General features: G+C 41.2%; 1 pseudogene; it reads left to right on the top strand.

Moving 5' to 3' along the window:
* Positions 1-488: 488 nt before the first annotated feature.
* On the top strand, positions 489-7,414 carry LOC120729289 (annotated as a pseudogene).

Raw genomic sequence — 7,414 nt, 5'->3', positions numbered from 1 at the left:
AACTATCACACTAGATGAAGATAGTTTATCATATCATCATTGTTTGGTGGAAACTATCATTCTCCAACATGCTCATACAGGAAAATATCTACTTTCATAGGTATCATTTTGTATTGTTGTATTATTGTAGGGTTTTTTTTAACCTTACAATAGAAAGCACATTGAGGCAACTGTTGGTATAACTGACTTTGCTGACAGAGGAGCTAATCTTTACCATTATGAATCAAGAGTGATGGAAAAGGGATTTGATTCTGGGATGTCCCCAGCATGAGCAATATATGATTAAGATATTAAAAAGAAAAAAGTTTTGAGCCATGCTAGCAGCTCTCTCAGACTGCACTGAGGCACAACAGTGTTCACGCTTTGATAACATTGTGACAAAGCTAGCACAAGTTTACCAGGCATAACACTTAACAGCCATAATCACTTTAGTCTAGTGTGTTAGCATCCTAGCATGCTAGCATGCTATTGTTAATTAATAAGCCATTATGTATGGTACTTTGGTATCTGAGAACTGGACAAACTAAAGTTTGGACCTAATGAAGTCCCAGACTTGACCATGACTATTTGTGGCAGATAAAAACAACGGTAATTTGGTTGTGTTCTAACAGGGGCATTGATATCAGTACAAAATATATTGCTTCTTTACATAGAAGGTGAAGATATTAGGTCAAGAACACCCAACAGACCACCGTACCATTGGAAGAATGGTCTATCCACGTCCTAAAGTTGCTAGCATGGCTAAAACCATAAACATTGCTCCTGTAGTTAACACAATATTTTTTCATTAATGCCCACCTCTGCAGTATGCCAACCTATACACTGATTGTTGTTTCCTGCCTTGCTTGAAAACCAACACTTTTTTCTCATCAATATCTGACTTACAGAAACCTACATTTATTCTGACCACACGTTGAATCTTCATTTGTCTCAGGAAGTGTGCCTTCTTTCAAAATCCATCTGCCCTGTTGTTGCAGGAATGTCAAAGCCCTTTTTATTACACAGACAAACTGCCTGCCAGCGATGAATACTAGAAGCTTTAAATTGTTTAGAAAAATAGAAAAAGGTCAAGCATTACAAATAAAACAAACAAATCTACAGTCTACAATAAAAGCATTTAAAACTCCCAACTAGCCCACGATCAAATGAAAAAAGAAAAATTTAAGCAAGTAGATTTAGACTTTATAATGTGTTTCTTTAATATTTTTCCTCCTTTTTGCGTTATGTTTTATTTTGTCAAGTTTACTTTTTTGGTCAAGTAAACCTGCACTTCTTCACCACTAAGAGTACTTGAAAACATCTATTGTGTAGCAGGGATTTCTTTTCTTTTTTTCTTTACTTTTTCATTACTTTCTTTACCTTTATACTTTAAACTACACCACGGCAATGACAAAGTTCCAGCCTTGGGTCAAACACTTGTTGCAGCATTGTTGTCATTTTGCAGCCTTCACCACCTTTCCAAGAATAGTCAGCCAATGTTTTGTTTTTGTTTGTTTTTTTCAAATCACTTTCAGTGTTCTGTCTATTGAGTTATGAATTAGCGATTTGATATATAATTTTCAAATCATTATCATTTCCATCATTACATATCTGCAGCTTTTGTTGAACCAAATCCTTTGGCTGTTCTGTTGAAGTCCTTCCGTTCTTCCTCCTGAGATTTCCGTTTTATCAGCCCCCTTTCAAACACTGCTGCTATTTTTGTGAGTGGCTTCTCCACTGCTTCTTTCAGCTTCCTGGCGTCAAATCGAGGGCTGTACAGTAAAATTGGGAGACGATTGACAAATGAAGGAACCTCTGCCTGATTATCTTTAGCAGACTTTTTCTTGTCTGAATCAGTCTTGTTGGCGTTGATCTGGTGCATAATTCGCTCTTTAGTGGAGAACATCTGAAAGAGGAGTGCATCCCACATCTTCAGTGCTTTAGGACCTTCTTTGTTCGTAGCTACCTCCTGATCATGTTGGTCTGCTGTCAACTTGTTATCAATTTGTTCTATTTTCTTATTGCTGCCACTGGAATTAACCTGAGGTTTAGCCTCTGGCTCTGGAAACTGGGGTTCCTCTGGCTCAACGACCATGTGCTTCTTCAGTCGTGTCCAACCACTAAGCTTACTCTTAAGGCCTTTTGGCTTCTGGGCTGCTTTCTGCTCACTGGATGAAGGAGATTTTTCTGCTGCAACAGGCTTCTTGTCAGCAATTGAAGATGCAGTTGATGTCACTGACTTCGTGGAGGCTTCGACTATCGGGGTTCCTGTTGGTGCAGCTGGTTTGGACTTGAGAACATCCTTGCCTTTGAGTCCAGTTTTTTGCTGAGATAGCGGTGACGTTCCTCTGTTTGGGGATGGAGCTTTTACTGAGATTGAGGCCTGAGGCAGAGAGGCAGGAGTGGCAGAATCAATCACATCGGCTTTAATCATGGGTGGTTTCATGACAGTATCTGTTGCTGGATTTGTGGGGGAAATGCTCTCTACAAGTTGCTCTGTCATAGAATGAACACTAATAGTTGGTGAGCTAACCTGAGCCACATACTGGGGACACTTTGAGGATTCTATTTGTACACCTGAGGACTGTCTTGGAGACCCAAGACCGACTTGCTTAATGGGAGGTTTTGCTTCTGCTCTAGGTCCACTAAGCAGCGAAGAATAGCTGTGATGGGTGAGAATACTAGCGTCAGTGCTTAGTTGGGGGAGTTTTACATCTTGAGCTGAAATTTTATTGTGTTGCATTGGGGAGTTTATTTTTACCTCAGTGGCTGAAGTATCATTAGTTCTAAGGGGTTTTATTTCTGTTTTTGAGGTATTCTCTAAGATAGCAAATGGCTCAGTGGTTCTAGTAGGTGTATTATTTTGAAAAGCTGTAATTGGAGGGTTTATCTGATCGTTCATTATGGTAGTAGAGGGGTTTATTTCTGTCACATGGTTTAACGTCACAGAGCTTTGAGGGGACAGGGGTATGGTAGGAGTACATGATTGTTTAGGTGTATTACACACTCTTCTCTCTGGTAGAGGGGAAGGTTTAGTTGCTGTATTGGGGCTATGCGGGACTTTTAAATTACTGGTGGCTTCATTGAACCATTGAAAATTTGTAGCAGGCTGTTTATTTGAAGCACCATAAGAGATTGTAGGAGAATTTACAACACACATGTTAGTTTCTATTGATTTGTTTGTTTCAGTGGCAGAACTAAGTTGTTTCAGTAGAGTCTGAGAGCCCACTGAATTCACATTCTGAGCATTATTTCCAATAATTTGACTAGATCTTGCCAGTTGTGTAGTTTGCTGCTCCATAGATGCGCAATATGGTGCAGTATGAACAGTACAAAGGGAAGTTGTTGTATCCATAGATATTTCAGAGTTTTTCAGTTTTCTAGGTGGAGTTGCTGAAGATTTATTGCTTATAACTGGCTCGCTGGAAGAGACTTGTTTATTCACATGGTTTCTAGTAGCAATTTGTTGTTCAGGTGTGTCAGATGATTTGCCAAACTGGTTACCATCAACAGAGCCACAAAGAGAAGTATTCATGGCTGGCTTTATTGAAGATAGACTCTCAGATCTGTCATTTTTCATCTGAGGGCCTTTTGGTATCATATGCCTCATTGTAGGGCTAGGAGGCAATGTTTGCTTACCAGCCTGTGAAGCATTAAATATTGGATTACCACTCACTGCTGCATCTGCCGTTATTGGCAGGGCAGTTTCCATGTTAAGCCTGTTGGGGACTTTGGTTTCAGCAGGAGGAATAAACTGAGTATTGCTGTTCTGGAAATTGTTTGACTGTGTCTTTTCCCGTTGAATTGCCTCCAGATTTCTTAATAATCTTGGTGGAACTGCATCTGTGAAAGAGTTTGCATTTGGTTTGCTGGCTAGTTTGTTTTCATTTAAGGGTATGCTAACCACTGTGGTCCCTTTTGAAAGACTAGGAGCAGCTTGTTTTGTTTCAAACTCACAATTTTCTTGCATGTTTTCTGTTTTGAAAATTGTAGTGGAAAGACATTCTATTGCCATATTATCAGTTAATAAACCTTCTCTCTCAGTGATGGCCTGTGGATGTACTTTGTCAACTGCTGAGTTTTTGTCTCTGTTAGCATCAGTATTAATATAATTTGTCAGTTTGGGTTCTGTATTTGCTTGGCTTGATATTACTCCATCTTTAGTATTAAGAACGATTTCAGTTGCTTGTTGAGCAATTACTCTGCTAGAGTTTGTGTAAAAACGTATCCCTTGAACAACATTACTTTGATTACTGGATTCTATAGTCTGTGTGTTTATATTTTTGCTAATATTTGTTAGCTTTTGAGGCTCTTTTGCTGGCACATTGAATGAGTCTGATTTTAAAGGGTTTTTGTTTGAAATCTTGGGTGACTGAATTATGGCGGTATGTAGGGCAGGAGGGTTTGGTTCTGTATTTACAGACATATTTGATAACATGGGCAGACAGCTCTTATTTTCAACTGGTTGATTATGTGTATAAACCTGCATTTCTGCTTTGGGTGGTTGTATAAATTTGGGTCTTTGGTCAGCTACAGGTTGTGTGTAGATACTATACTCAGCAGAACATACAGATGCTGTGACAGGCCCATAGGATACCACAGATCTTGGGGCTGTGATAACTGTCTTCTTAGGGTGCATATTTAAAAAAGTGGGCTCACTGATTGATATATCAGGGATGCATTCGGCCATTAAAGGCATAATGTTCCCAATGTTTGTCTTAGTGGACACTTTAGTTTGCTTTTTGACATCTTCTCTTTGTTTGTGTAGTGTGGCTTCGGCAGGTATTTTAATCAACATTTTGTTGGACTGCTGCATTCCTGAGTTGAACTCATTATTAATTATGTCGCTTTCTGAGAATTTGGACTCTGTCTGTGTGGGAGGAGATTGAACTAATGGGTTTTCACAGTCGGACAGGTTTTTCTCGGGCTTGGCATTGATTTGGACATTTGGCAAACTGACTCCACCAGCAGTTTTGTAAGTTTGGACTGGACCTAGCTCTGTTTTTCCTGACTGGTCTCTTTTATTAGTCTGTGAAACTGGAGGTGTTTTATTGGGCTTGTAACCATTTTCTATAAAATGTACCACTTTTGCTTCAGGGTGTGTTTCTGCATTTAGATGTATTTTAGTTAAGGCTGAGGAAGAACTTGACAAACCATTGTTATCAGTGAGGCATTTTAGTGCTGCCTCTACAGAAAACTGTGCCACACTTTGTGTGAGTACCTCACCTGCTTTAGGTATTGGTATTGGAGCCTCAGAGTATGAGGCTTTTGGTGTGGATACATCACTTGGGGATTGTTGTATTGTTTTCTGTGCCAAGCCAAGGGGAATCTCAGGTTTTACTGTGTCCACGTTAGATGTTTTAAGTGATTGCATTCCATTACTGTGAGCTTCAGACCAATTTTCCTCAAAGACATCTTTCCTACAAGATATAACCTGTTCAGCTGGATGTTCAGAATTGTTTGATGATGACACAGGTTGTAAACTGTGAACTGAAGAGGGCAGAACCTCATGTCCATTGAGCTGTTTTTCTGGCTTTGAGATATCTGAGCCATCTATGCATACATCTGAGTGTAGTTTATCGGCAAAGCTTTCATTATTCCTCGGGGATACATGGCTGTGATGTGATGTGATAGTCCTAATTCCACCATAGGCAGCATATTCAGCTGGAGTCAGCCCATAATATGTAGATCGTGATTTGGGCTTTGAATTTGCTAACGACATTTGACTCTCCAGCAGTGATGTCAAAGACTTGCGTGCCTCGATGACAGGAGGGCGATAGGTGGTGGACACTGGGCTGGAACACGGTGGTATTTGGACTGATGTCACTGGTGTAGGGTTAGGAGTCTTTGGCACGTAAAGAAATGATGGAATCTTTGGCAAAGACAAAGCTTCATTTCCAGAAAAGTGTCCTGCATTTTGTTTTGGAGTGACAAGTCCTGTTGGTGTTGGTTTGACCATGGGGATGTTAGGTACAGTCATTTTCTCTCTATGGCACAGATCTGAACTGCCAACACTTAAATTTATAGAACTCCTCTGGGTATGAATGTCTACCTCTTTGTAATTGCTGGCTTGCTTGAAAGCAGACATGTTATTATTATGAGTCTGCCTTTGTTCTTCTGTGGCAGCTGGGGGTTTACTTATAGCACTAGTGTGAATCACTGAATTGTGTCTTGGAGCCTCCTTGGGGAGAGCAGGTACTTGCATATCTTCAGAAGAGCTGAATGCAGGACTTGCGGCAAATAAAAGCGGGTTAGGTTTTGATATTTCAAAAATGGGTGTGGATACTCGATTTGGCATGCAAGAGGGAGTCTTGGGTCTTCCGTGCTGTGTCCTAGAAAATGATGTGTTCTGCTCTGTTTTCACCACTGACACAGCTGTTTTCTCCTTGAATGTGGCAGATAATTGTGCACCATGGTAAGCTGAATTTATTGCTGTGAGGTCTTGGATGGAGGAAGGTTTAGACATTTCATAAAATGTTGCCTTTGATGTATAAATCCTAGTTTGTGTGACTTCAGGCTTTGGCCCTTTCACTGCTTCAACAAGTGATATTTTTGAGGCGGTTACTTCAGGAGACATGTGGCTTGGAACAAAGTGGCTATTACTGGTAGGTCTGGCGGTCCAAGACGATATCTGGCTCTGAGGGTTGTCCTTTGAACCGGTATCGTTCTCCCTCTGGCTCGAAATAAAAGGTTGTGTGTGACTGTTGTAAATTGATCTCAGCACTGGAACAGAAGGTTGTTCTGCAGCTTGAGGAGGTGCCAGGTCTGGGCCATAGTGGGTGGCAGCTGGGGAGAGGGTCAAGCCATGAGTTGATATTTTAGGGCTGGACTGCAACATAGTGACTGGAGGGACTGTTGTGGCTGACCCATGGGAATTTTGTGTCATGTTTACATTGACAGTTGAAGAAAGAAGTGACGTTTTAGGCTTATCGGGTGGCAAGAGGGCTGGTGAACTCAAAGGTGGCATTGTAAAAGGAGTAGCATCATCAAATAAGAAAGAGGAGCACTCATACAGCGGAGCTACCTGCTCGTCTACTGTCCTGATCTGAGCTGCAAGGGGCTGAGGAGGGAAGCCACCAGTTTGGCCATACGAGATACTCTGAGAATGAGGGAATGCAGATGGAGAGTGACTATAAAGGGAACCAAAGGGAAAACCAAAAACAGATGAATCAGCAATGTAGACTGAATCTGGTGTCTTTGGTGGGCTAGACTGGTCGCTGTGTTCGAGGTCTGTGCTTGCTTCGTTGACAGGCGACAAACAGGAGCGAAAGGGGATGGGCGTCTGTGTGAGGCTGCCTTTCTTCTTGGCTCTCTTCTTCTTGAGTTTCTGAAGTCTTGCGTTGTCTTTTCCCGGCTTTGGCAATAAGGGCGGAGGATATGGCTGGGAAAGGTCAGACTCCAGCCCGTTGCTGTAGTTGATTTCCATCAGCATGTC

Source organism: Simochromis diagramma, unplaced genomic scaffold (genome assembly GCF_900408965.1).
Source record: "Simochromis diagramma unplaced genomic scaffold, fSimDia1.1 OVJJ01000299.1, whole genome shotgun sequence".
NCBI classification, from domain to species: domain Eukaryota; kingdom Metazoa; phylum Chordata; class Actinopteri; order Cichliformes; family Cichlidae; genus Simochromis; species Simochromis diagramma.
The sequence above is the reverse complement of the archived record's forward strand: the minus strand, read 5'-3'. Positions and strand labels throughout refer to the sequence as shown.